The sequence below is a fragment of the Tachypleus tridentatus genome, chromosome 9 (assembly GCF_004210375.1).
Source record: "Tachypleus tridentatus isolate NWPU-2018 chromosome 9, ASM421037v1, whole genome shotgun sequence".
Lineage (NCBI taxonomy): Eukaryota > Metazoa > Arthropoda > Merostomata > Xiphosura > Limulidae > Tachypleus > Tachypleus tridentatus.
Genome location: NC_134833.1, coordinates 130792105 through 130805943, shown reverse-complemented (window position 1 = coordinate 130805943; position 13839 = coordinate 130792105). Strand labels below are relative to the sequence as shown.

Below are 13839 nucleotides of genomic sequence, written 5' to 3'. Positions count from 1 at the left end.
AATAATTGAATCGCTGGGTGGCCCTCAATGATTCTGCCAAATATGACCCATCTTTATTTGATAATATTTAAGTTTTCACAAATAGTTGGATAGACAAATAAACACGTTAACATACAGTTCGTACCCTTATTGCTACCCGCTAGTACAGCACCATGTCTATGGATTTACAACGCTAAAATCATGCGTTCGATTCCCCTCGGTGGGCTCAGCAGATAGCTCAAGGTGGTTTTGCTATAAGAAAACACACACACGTACCCTTATTTCTGTTTTAATTTGGTACCATCTTCATTGTAAGAATATCTCTATCTACCATATCGATCAGCAAATTTATTTTCAGAAAAGAAATGTTTATCAGAAATATATATCAATTCAACGCGATCTATGGTTGCCGTGGTTGGCGGAGAGTGCCTTATATTATAAAATATTTTAAATGTTACCTTGAAAGCGGTCAACAAAGTGCGTTAATGTTGTCAAGACTGTTACATTATGAAAATAATAAAAGGAGCTGTAAAAGTATTCTTTGATTCAGTTAGGCCTAAATTACCAATAACGTTAGAAATGCTGCCAGCATTCTAGGCAAACTTATTGACAGGTGAGCAGTTTATACGTTTATTTGTATGATCACATGATGACGGAATTTTACATTTTGAAAATTAATCACGTGTTAAATTTTATCGAGTTCAAATGCTTAAAATGTCCACCTGTTTACCTAGAAAATGACTCATAAGCAATAAACATTGTTTATTAAACTCTACCTGCCAAAAGTTAATAGGTTTTATAAATTTTTGTAGGGGGATAATGTACCTTTATATTTCCCCTGTAACTCTAACTAAAATTCCTGCAGTCATGAAGGCACTACCTAGTGACTCTTCAGCTGGATGGTATGTTGTGTTACTGTCAATAGTAAAATCTACCTGTAACCCCATGATTGACCCGTTAACTACACCTGTAAATAATGTATGTGCTACTGTAAAATCTACCTGTAACCCCATGATTGACCCGTTAACTACACCTGTAAATAATGTATGTGCTACTGTAAAATCTACCTGTAACCCCATGATTGACCCGTTAACTACACCTGTAAATAATGTATGTGCTACTGGTAGATTTCCGTGTATTCTTAAAATTGCAAAAATCGAACCCGTCTACAAAAATGGAGATCCTGACAGGGTCGACAATCATCGGCATATTTCTGTTCTCTCTGCATTTACTCATATTGTCGAGCGTATTTTGAATAATCGAATTATCAAAATTTTTTTTTAAAAACAAGTAAGAAATCTACACATTTTACCAAACACCAGTCTACCGAAAAATGTCTATTGGCAATCATTACAAAGACTTAATGCATAAAAAGCAAAGAAATCTGTTCTAATTTGTGTTCTAGATATTGAAAAGGCATTTGGTAATATAAATAATTCAATATTGTTCTGTAAATGTGCTCATTATGGCTTACGAGGCAATATGTATATAATATTTTAAAAACGTATTTATATAACAGGCAATGCTACATCAAAATTAATGGAACAAAATCAGTTCTCAATAGCCTTCACTATGGAGTTCCTCAAGGTTCACTTCTTGGTCGACTTTACGCATATAAACAATTTACTCACAGTATGTCCTAGTAGAACTTGTTATTAGTAGTCGATGATACATATTGAGCCATATCATTTTGTAGATTGTTTTAGAATTGGAAACAACATACTAATGTTTGTTAAAGCTTGGCTTATTGCCAGCTGTCTTGCTTTAAATATTAGTAAATTACAAAATATGATTCACTAAAAATTCTTGGAGTGATTATTCAAATAAGCCTTAAATTGGATTTATCAAATCTTAGTGATTTCAAATAAACTTACAAGAGCTATTTATATTATGAAGAAATGCAATAATGTTTTCCTGGCCCGGCATGGCCAAGCGTGTTAAGGCGTGCGACTCGTAATCTGAGGGTCGCGGGTTTGCATCCTCGTCGCGCCAAACATGCTCGCCCTTTCAGCCGTGTGGGCGTTATAATTTTACGGTCAATCCCACTATTCGTTTGTAAAAGAGTAGCCCAAGAGTTGGCGGTGAGTGGTGATGACTAGCTGCCTTCCCTCCAGTCTTACACTGCTAAATTAGGGGCGGCTAGCACAGATAGCCCTCGTATAGCTTTGTGCGAAATTCAAAAACAAACAAACAAACAATTTTTTTCCTGTACGGGTGATTTATTAGATTCATTATTCCATCTTTTATAGTTAAATTACTTATTGTTTAAGCGTTTGTGTTACAAAAGAACCATTTGGATGTTACAAAAGTGGCTTTGGAAGCTCAAACTGAGGTTTCCTTACCATGCGACTGTTGCAAAGAATTTCGAAGAATGTAATCTTTTCACCATTTATCAGGCCTGCGTCTACTGAATCATCAGTATTGCTAAAGACATCAGTACTTTTAATCCTGAGCTTCAAGTATTCATTACTTCTAGAGAAACCCATTACTCTTTTCATTACCACAATATATTGTTCTGTCCAAAATAGCTCCATCAGAGCTGGGTACTTGTAGGAAAGGTTTTTAAATGACATGTTGAGTGACCTATAGTACCAGGTTTCAAGTAATGAATTAGATAAGAGTAACTATAATACTTGATTACGTAATATAAAATATCTTAAAGAAAAAATGGTTTCTTTCAACAACACAACTTACGTAGTCACAACCTCAAAAGAAACAGGCGTGTTTTGTTAGACGTCATGTAAGTAAATGCTTTACCAATGCAAACTAATTTTATAAGTGTTAATATATCTGATAAATATATGTACAAAACTAAGGGTAATGAAACGGCAACGATTAGAAGTGCTGTGTTTAAAAGTCCATGTTCATCAGAGAATACGTAAAACACAACTTTAGTTCTAATGTTTCAAACTATTCTCTTTTATCACTACATATTTTACACAAGTACAATACGATATGGCATTCAACAAGACTTAATTTCTACCACATTACAGTTACTAATTTTACTTCTTAGTTCTGCACTTGTGTAATGCTTTTGTTTTAAGAGTATATTTATTTTTAAGGAAAAAAAAATCAGTTTCTTAGGTGCCTAAAATACAATGTATATGATTAAGATATGTCCAGATTATGAACGAAGAATTATACTATTATATTGGGGATTGCCGTAACGTTCAGTATTTATTAACAATTTTCTCTGCTTGATACAAAACTGAAAAAAACACATACAATACAATAGCCAGCAGAAATATCTGAACTTCTCTGCTGTTTACATTTGACTCCATTTTCTTGAAAAAATTCTACTCTGTTAATTACCTCTACAATTAAAACTACACGCATTTTATTGCATGAATGATAATACTTGTATAACGTGTGAGAGTGCATTAAGTTACACACCCATGTATAGCGTGTATTTTTAAAGGGTGTATTGTCAACGACAGTCTGTTTTTTAAAGTAAAAATCGTCACTGAAGTATGCGAAAAACATATACTGTAAATGGAGCTTATAAAATACAAATTGGAACGAATAACAATGAAACTTTTTGTTTTAAAAATAGTAATAATTTTTACATTTTAAGATAGTTTTTCTCCAAATTTTATTTTAAGTTGTAAATACTCAGATGTTGAAGAAGACGCCCCATTTAAGTAGGAGATTGTTTTGTGTGTTTTTTACGCGGGAGTTCCCTAAAAGGTTAGGAAACCGAATAGACATAAACAGGGAAAATTCACCTAAAATATTTTGTTCGAAAGGGGTTTTACGTATGAAACAGATGAGAGATAGTAATAAATTTTGCGCCTTGATTAGAATATACATAATATTTTTATGAAAATATATTTTTCAGTATTGTTTGAGTCGTTATGAATTATTTTAGAGAAATCTAGGCTATCCTAACATTTTATTGTAAGTTATGTCGCCCAAATATCTCTTTGCTTCTGGCGTAATCACTTTTTCCTTACAGTGTTATAAACCGGTCTGAAATTAAAAAAAAAAAAAGGAGTTTACCAAAATAACAAATGAACCCTCTACTAGTTAATAAATACTTCTTTACTTAGTATGTAATGAGTCATCCTTAAGTAGCTAAGAGCAATTTATTATGATTACGTTGATTATCTAGGATACTATATCGTAGCCCTGTTTACTGTTATGGAATACGACATCAAACTCTTTCCTAACACACCAACTAATTCTTCAATTATATTATGATATGAGCAGTATAATTAAGGGCCGAGGCAGACAGAGCCTGTTGATTGGATAAAAATTTCGACTTCATAATGCCGCCCAGTGGCTCAACGGTATGTCTGCGGACTTACAACGCAAAAAACAAAAACAAAAAACACTTTAACTTGTAATCTAATTGTAAAGGGTAATAAAAATTTAACAAATTACTTTAAATAAGGACAATGCCCAGCATAGCCAAAGGGTTAAGGCTCTCGACTAGCAAACTGAGGGGCACGAGTTCAGATCTCCATCACACCAAACATGCTCTCCCTTTCAGCTGTGGGGACGTTATAAAGTGACGGTGATTTCCACTCTTAGTTGGTAAAAGAGCAGCCTAAGAGTTCGCTGTGGGTGGCTATCACCTGCACTAGCCGTTCCTTATTTAGCAGTGTAAAACTGCAGGTAGTCCTCGTGTAGCTTTGCGCGAAATTGAGGGCCGGCATAGCCAGGTGGTTAAGGCGCTCGACTCGTAATCCGAGGGTCGTGGGTTCGAATCCCCACCTCTCCAAACATGCTCGCCCTTTCAGCCGTGGGGGTTTTATAATGATACAGTCAATCTCACTATTCGTTGGTAAAAAAGTAGCCCAAGATTTGGTGGTGGGTGGTGATGACTAGTTGCCTTCCCTCTAGTCTTACACTACTAAATTAGGGACGGCTCGGTGCAGTGGGCTAATAACCTACTCACTTAAATACCTGTTGAAGAATCCGCAAGCGATTGCGGCCCTATGTTCCTTGATGGAATCTAATGGTGATAACTAACTAACTAACTAAGTAGGGAAACAAATATAAACAAATGCAAAATCAAAGAAACGTTACTTATACAACAACTAAAACCAAAATTAAACCAATACAAAGGAACACCTTTATACCTACACTAATTAATAACCTAACATCTAACTGCAACGCCCCCTACAATCCCGTACACGTTATACTCGCGTCCCTAAGACATGCGCCCGGCTACAGTCAGTTGTAAACTCTCTATTTGTTAACCTGAAGACGACCTAGGAAGATCGAAACATTGTTCTCTCTTTTATCAGTAAAAGTGTTAATACCCATACCACCCGTTCTGAGATACATTTTTATTTCAAGCGGGTTTCTCGTCATCAAGAATATTAGGCCCGGCATGGCCAGGTGGGTTAAGGCGTTCGAGTCGTAATTTGAGGGTCGCGGGTTCGAATCCCCGTCGCACCAAACATGCTCGCCCTTTCAGCCATGGGGGTGTTATAACGTGACAGTCAATCCTACTATTCGTTGGTAAAAGAGTAGCCCAAGAGTTGGCGGTGGGTGGTGATGACTAGCTGCCTTCGCTCTAGTCTTACACTGCTAAATTAGCGCAGATAGCCCTAGTGTATCTTTGCGCGAAATTCAAAACACAAACAAGCAAACAAGAATATTATCACCAATTTTTTGTCTCCTTTCCTAAGAAAGAATATTAGGTTGTTGGAAAGGTGGTTACTCAGATGATTTCAGTGAGGAAAGGTTATTTTATGACAACAGGTTTAGATCACTTTACAAATTTTTCCTTGATAAAATAATAGTAATGGGTGTTTTTATTTAACTTTACAAGATTATCTGGGGATTAATAGGATAAACTCCTTTGGTTTCTTCGTGTGGATGCCCTGAAGATGAGAGGACATAAGTTGAAAATTTGGAAAAGACAGACATTGTACCAATTGAGACAGGTTTCTTTTTCCAACAGGGTTATTAAATTATGGAAAGAGTTACCTCAACAGTAATGTAATTTACGGGAGTTTAAGAAGGGAATCTATAAGTTCCTGAAAAATAAAGGGTTCTTTAAAAACACTTATTTATTTATTTTACTCAGATGTGGGTGTAGAGATACAGCCTTGAAGTTATTTTACTCAGAGGTGGGTGTACAGATACAGCCTTGAAGTTATTTTACTCATATGTGGGTGTACAGATACAGCCTTGAAGTTATTTTACTCAGAGGTGGGTGTCCAGATACAGCCTTGAAGTTATTTTACTCAGATGTGGATGTACAGATACAGCCTTGAAGAACCCAATAAATTCTTCTTATCTCTGTATGTAATGTTTCAATTTTTCATTTCATCATATTAAGTGCAGTGTTATCAAATTGTGTTTACAGCAATACGCTGTAATAAGTTTATAATTTATCTAAAGTATGAGTTCACAAAAATAAAATAATTGAATCGCTGGGTGGCCCTCAATGATTCTGCTAAATATGACCCATCTTTATTTGATAATATTTAAGTTTTCACAAATAGTTAGATAGACAAATAAACACGTTAACATACAGTTCGTACCCTTATTGCTACCCGCTAGTACAGCACCATGTCTATGGATTTACAACGCTAAAATCAGGCGTTCGATTCCCCTCGGTGGGCTCAGCAGATAGCTCAAGGTGGTTTTGCTATAAGAAAACACACACACGTACCCTTATTTCTGTTTTAATTTAGTACCATCTTCATTGTAAGAATATCTCTATCTACCATATCGATCAGCAAATTTATTTTCAGAAAAGAAATGTTTATCAGAAATATATATCAATTCAACGCGATCTATGGTTGCCGTGGTTGGCGGAGAGTGCCTTATATTATAAAATATTTTAAATGGTACCTTGAAAGCGGTCAACAAAGTGCGTTAATGTTGTCCGATTGTCAAGATTGTTACATTATGAAAATAATAAAAGGAGCTGTAAAAGTATTCTTTGATTCAGTTAGGCCTAAATTACCAATAACGTTAGAAATGCTGCCAGCATTCTAGGCAAACTTCTTGACAGGTGAGCAGTTTATACGTTTATTTGTATGATGACATGATGACGGAATTTTACATTTTGAAAATTAATCACGTGTTAAATTTTATCGAGTTCAAATGCTTAAAATGTCCACCTGTTTACCTAGAAAATGACTCATAAGCAATAAACATTGTTTATTAAACTCTACCTGCCAAAAGTTAATAGGTTTTATAAATTTTTGTAGGGGGATAATGTACCTTTATATTTCCCCTGTAACTCTAACTAAAATTCCTGCAGTCATGAAGGCACTACCTAGTGACTCTTCAGCTGGATGGTATGTTGTGTTACTGTCAATAGTAAAATCTACCTGTAACCCCATGATTGACCCGTTAACTACACCTGTAAATAATGTATGTGCTACTGTAAAATCTACCTGTAACCCCATGATTGACCCGTTAACTACACCTGTAAATAATGTATGTGCTACTGTAAAATCTACCTGTAACCCCATGATTGACCCGTTAACTACACCTGTAAATAATGTATGTGCTACTGGTAGATTTCCGTGTATTCTTAAAATTGCAAAAATCGAACCCGTCTACAAAAATGGAGATCCTGACAGGGTCGACAATCATCGGCATATTTCTGTTCTCTCTGCATTTACTCATATTGTCGAGCGTATTTTGAATAATCGAATTATCAAAATTTTTTTTTAAAAACAAGTAAGAAATCTACACATTTTACCAAACACCAGTCTACCGAAAAATGTCTATTGGCAATCATTACAAAGACTTAATGCATAAAAAGCAAAGAAATCTGTTCTAATTTGTGTTCTAGATATTGAAAAGGCATTTGGTAATATAAATAATTCAATATTGTTCTGTAAATGTGCTCATTATGGCTTACGAGGCAATATGTATATAATATTTTAAAAACGTATTTATATAACAGGCAATGCTACATCAAAATTAATGGAACAAAATCAGTTCTCAATAGCCTTCACTATGGAGTTCCTCAAGGTTCACTTCTTGGTCGACTTTACGCATATAAACAATTTACTCACAGTATGTCCTAGTAGAACTTGTTATTAGTAGTCGATGATACATATTGAGCCATATCATTTTGTAGATTGTTTTAGAATTGGAAACAACATACTAATGTTTGTTAAAGCTTGGCTTATTGCCAGCTGTCTTGCTTTAAATATTAGTAAATTACAAAATATGATTCATTAAAAATTCTTGGAGTGATTATTCAAATAAGCCTTAAATTGGATTTATCAAATCTTAGTGATTTCAAATAAACTTACAAGAGCTATTTATATTATGAAGAAATGCAATAATGTTTTCCTGGCCCGGCATGGCCAAGCGTGTTAAGGCGTGCGACTCGTAATCTGAGGGTCGCGGGTTTGCATCCTCGTCGCGCCAAACATGCTCGCCCTTTCAGCCGTGTGGGCGTTATAATTTTACGGTCAATCCCACTATTCGTTTGTAAAAGAGTAGCCCAAGAGTTGGCGGTGAGTGGTGATGACTAGCTGCCTTCCCTCCAGTCTTACACTGCTAAATTAGGGACGGCTAGCACAGATAGCCCTCGTATAGCTTTGTGCGAAATTCAAAAACAAACAAACAAACAATTTTTTTCCTGTACGGGTGATTTATTAGATTCATTATTCCATCTTTTATAGTTAAATTACTTATTGTTTAAGCGTTTGTGTTACAAAAGAACCATTTGGATGTTACAAAAGTGGCTTTGGAAGCTCAAACTGAGGTTTCCTTACCATGCGACTGTTGCAAAGAATTTCGAAGAATGTAATCTTTTCACCATTTATCAGGCCTGCGTCTACTGAATCATCAGTATTGCTAAAGACATCAGTACTTTTAATCCTGAGCTTCAAGTATTCATTACTTCTAGAGAAACCCATTACTCTTTTCATTACCACAATATATTGTTCTGTCCAAAAATAGCTCCATCAGAGCTGGGTACTTGTAGGAAAGGTTTTTAAATGACATGTTGAGTGACCTATAGTACCAGGTTTCAAGTAATGAATTAGATAAGAGTAACTATAATACTTGATTACGTAATATAAAATATCTTAAAGAAAAAATGGTTTCTTTCAACAACACAACTTACGTAGTCACAACCTCAAAAGAAACAGGCGTGTTTTGTTAGACGTCATGTAAGTAAATGCTTTACCAATGCAAACTAATTTTATAAGTGTTAATATATCTGATAAATATATGTACAAAACTAAGGGTAATGAAACGGCAACGATTAGAAGTGCTGTGTTTAAAAGTCCATGTTCATCAGAGAATACGTAAAACACAACTTTAGTTCTAATGTTTCAAACTATTCTCTTTTATCACTACATATTTTACACAAGTACAATACGATATGGCATTCAACAAGACTTAATTTCTACCACATTACAGTTACTAATTTTACTTCTTAGTTCTGCACTTGTGTAATGCTTTTGTTTTAAAAGTATATTTATTTTTAAGGAAAAAAAAATCAGTTTCTTAGGTGCCTAAAATACAATGTATATGATTAAGATATGTCCAGATTATGAACGAAGAATTACACTATTATATTGGGGATTGCCGTAACGTTCAGTATTTATTAACAATTTTCTCTGCTTGATACAAAACTGAAAAAACACATACAATACAATAGCCAGCAGAAATATCTGAACTTCTCTGCTGTTTACATTTGACTCCATTTTCTTGAAAAAATTCTACACTGTTAATTACCTCTACAATTAAAACTACACGCATTTTATTGCATGAATGATAATACTTGTATAACGTGTGAGAGTGCATTAAGTTACACACCCATGTATAGCGTGTATTTTTAAAGGGTGTATTGTCAACGACAGTCTGTTTTTTAAAGTAAAAATCGTCACTGAAGTATGTGAAAAACATATACTGTAAATGGAGCTTATAAAATACAAATTGGGACGAATAACAATGAAACTTTTTGTTTTAAAAATAGTAATACTTTTTACATTTTAAGATAGTTTTTCTCCAAATTTTATTTTAAGTTGTAAATACTCAGATGTTGAAGAAGACGCCCCATTTAAGTAGGAGATTGTTTTGTGTGTTTTTTACGCGGGAGTTCCCTAAAAGGTTAGGAAACCGAATAGACATAAACAGGGAAAATTCACCTAAAATATTTTGTTCGAAAGGGGTTTTACGTATGAAACAGATGAGAGATAGTAATAAATTTTGCGCCTTGATTAGAATATACATAATATTTTTATGAAAATATATTTTTCAGTATTGTTTGAGTCGTTATGAATTATTTTAGAGAAATCTAGGCTATCCTAACATTTTTATTGTAAGTTATGTCGCCCAAATATCTCTTTGCTTCTGGCGTAATCACTTTTCCTTACAGTGTTATAAACCGGTCTGAAATTAAAAAAAAAAAAAAGGAGTTTACCAAAATAACAAATGAACCCTCTACTAGTTAATAAATACTTCTTTACTTAGTATGTAATGAGTCATCCTTAAGTAGCTAAGAGCAATTTATTATGATTACGTTGATTATCTAGGATACTATATCGTAGCCCTGTTTACTGTTATGGAATACGACATCAAACTCTTTCCTAACACACCAACTAATTCTTCAATTATATTATGATATGAGCAGTATAATTAAGGGCCGAGGCAGACAGAGCCTGTTGATTGGATAAAAATTTCGACTTCATAATGCCGCCCAGTGGCTCAACGGTATGTCTGCGGACTTACAACGCAAAAAAAAAAAACAAAAAACACTTTAACTTGTAATCTAATTGTAAAGGGTAATAAAAATTTAACAAATTACTTTAAATAAGGACAATGCCCAGCATAGCCAGGTGGTTAAGGCTCTCGACTAGCAAACTGAGGGGCACGAGTTCAGATCTCCATCACACCAAACATGCTCTCCCTTTCAGCTGTGGGGACGTTATAAAGTGACGGTGATTTCCACTCTTAGTTGGTAAAAGAGCAGCCTAAGAGTTCGCTGTGGGTGGCTATCACCTGCACTAGCCGTTCCTTATTTAGCAGTGTAAAACTGCAGGTAGTCCTCGTGTAGCTTTGCGCGAAATTGAGGGCCGGCATAGCCAGGTGGTTAAGGCGCTCGACTCGTAATCCGAGGGTCGTGGGTTCGAATCCCCACCTCTCCAAACATGCTCGCCCTTTCAGCCGTGGGGGTTTTATAATGATACAGTCAATCTCACTATTCGTTGGTAAAAAAGTAGCCCAAGATTTGGTGGTGGGTGGTGATGACTAGTTGCCTTCCCTCTAGCCTTACACTACTAAATTAGGGACAGCTAGCATAAATAGCCCTCGTGTAGCTTAGCGCGAAATTCAAAACAAAAACAAGCCAAATTGCGCGAAATTAACTAAACAAACAAACATTCACGTACTTTGAAACATACAATAAAATACGGTGCTAAGAAGATAACAAATCATTATCGCTGCTTTAGTTCAATTGGTTCCATGGACTTTTCTTTCTCTCAGTGAAAATGGACTTTCGAAAAAAAAAAACTAACTCGTTCTCTAAGCAAAATTAAAAAAACAACAACATACAATAAAATACGGTGTAAGAAGATAACAACATACAACAAAATACGATGTAAAAAGATAACATACAATAAAATACGGTGTAAGAAGATAACAACATACAATAAAATACGGTGTAAAAAGATAACAACATACAATAAAATACGGTGCCAAAAAGGTAACAAATCATTATCGCTGCTTTAGTTAAATTGGTTCCATGGACTTTTCTTTCTCTCAATGAATATGGACTTTCGAAAAAAATAAACTGACTCGTTCTCTGAGCAAAATTAAATGATATATGACCAGTTTTGACCAAACGTGACTGGCAATAGCTAAATTAAAAGAGATATAACTAATTTTGACTAAATGTGACAGATAACCCTTATGTAGCTTTGCGCAAATTTCAAAACAACTAAAGAAAGGTAGCCTGACTACAGACATTGTATTGTTTCATTTTTTTGTGTCTTTAAAAAAATACTTGATCTATCCTACTGCCAAATTTAATTAGTATAGAGGGACTAAACGAAATTCAGCTACAACAATAACTGGCTTACCAAAGCAACGTGGCTTAATTATCTTTATAGGTTCTGATGTTATATTAAAACAGGGTGGGAACCATAATTCTTTTTTTACTCCTTTATATATATATATATATATTTCTTAACGTTTACAAGTTTTCAATGTGTGTGATCACTCTCAATGTGGAACGGAATCCTTTATATATATATATATATCTTAACTTTCACAAGTTTTCAATATGTGTGATCACCCTCAATGGGAACTGAATCCTTTATATATATATATATATCTTAACTTTCACAAGTTTTCAATATGTGTGATAACTCTCAATGTAGAACGGAATGTTAAAGATATGAGATATAGTAGTGAATAGTATTTTAACCGAACACCTGAACCTGTAATTCTTTATATCGATAAGTTTATTAGCAATATGATCGTTCTTAAAAAAAATCTTCAGGCTTAATGAATAACGTCTGAAATATTTGAGTAAGTTTCGTTATACGTGTACATCCCAATTCGTAGATTTATGGTGAGTTATTCTAGTTAATTAGTGTATTTTGCTGTTCCATCAAATTGTTCGCGCGTGCAATCTCTCTCGTACCTGTTATTCTGTTTCATTGTTCATTTGTATGAAGAACGACATCTAAAGTAGAACACGGATATGTTAGTACTATTATGAATTATTTATCACAGTAGGTGGGAAGCGAGGTTGATATGCTAGGCTAGTGAGATCAGCTTGATTTAGTATGACAAAAAGCTTATATCGACATAAAGCTACTGAATTAGTAAACAGAACATTAAATATACCTTTGGTAATTCCACGTGCACTTGCCTCTGCTTGTGTGCTCTGTCGTCACCCACTTGAAAATACTCGAATAAAGACTTTCTTTTGTTCATTTGCATTATGTCGTCTGATAATATTAATACATTTGTCTATATTAAAAAAAATGGGTGTTAAAAGTCATTCGTTGTTCTACACATAACACTCGTGGGCGCGTATATCTAACTTTCATCTTAAATAAACAAAGGAAAGAAAATTTATGTTTAAAAGAGATACCCAATACATTAAAAAATAAACTAAAAATGAATTATGGTGCACTGAGTTGTTATGTTTTTTTTTTTTTTCCATTAAGCAGAAGGTAGTACTTTGTTACATATTCTTGTAACTTGAACTTATCTACAAATTGTCAGGTCATTCGTTTTTTGTTGTCAGGTCATTTAGATTTTTTTGAGAGTTTACATCGGATGCCTGCTGCCTCTGCTAACTTGTGTACGTTTTCAATAACCGATACAATCTTCTGAACCTTGGTGAGGTGCACTTCTGCATTGCAAATATCCCAATGTACATTATACATGCAAAATGTGGCCACGTTGTTGAGTGAATTAATACTGTGATTTGATCTTAAACTCCAAATAAGTGGCTGCGAGTGTCTGAGTTCAAAGGTTAAGATATAATTTAAAGATTATTTCAATATAAATACAAACAATTTTCACACAGTTGCAGTAAATTATCGAAAATATTGTTACTTTGTATTCTACACCCGTTTACCAGTAACACGAAGAGTAATATTACTACGACATCTAAGTAACATAGCGTAAATCGAATAACGTGAGCACATTTCGGGTTTTCTTTAGAGTTAAAAAAATGTATATATATAACTTGTTTGTGAAATCAGGCTTTAAAGCTAAAAAAAATCGCAGGTTTGTTTGTTTTGAATTTCGCGCAAAGCTACACGAGGGCTATCTGCGTTAACCATTCGTGATTTAGCAGTGTAAGACTAGAGGGAAGGCAGGTAGTCATCACCACCCACCGCCAACTCTTGGGCTACTCTTTTACCAACGAATAGTGGGATTCACCGTCATAGTATAACGCCC

The 13839-nt window shown here is 34.5% G+C and overlaps 1 pseudogene across 1 annotated transcript in view; it reads left to right on the top strand.

The window, feature by feature from the left end:
• The window catches only part of LOC143226390 (calpain-C-like), a 237466-nt pseudogene that overhangs the window by 100719 nt on the left and 122908 nt on the right, over positions 1 to 13839 (top strand). The window lies entirely within an intron of this gene.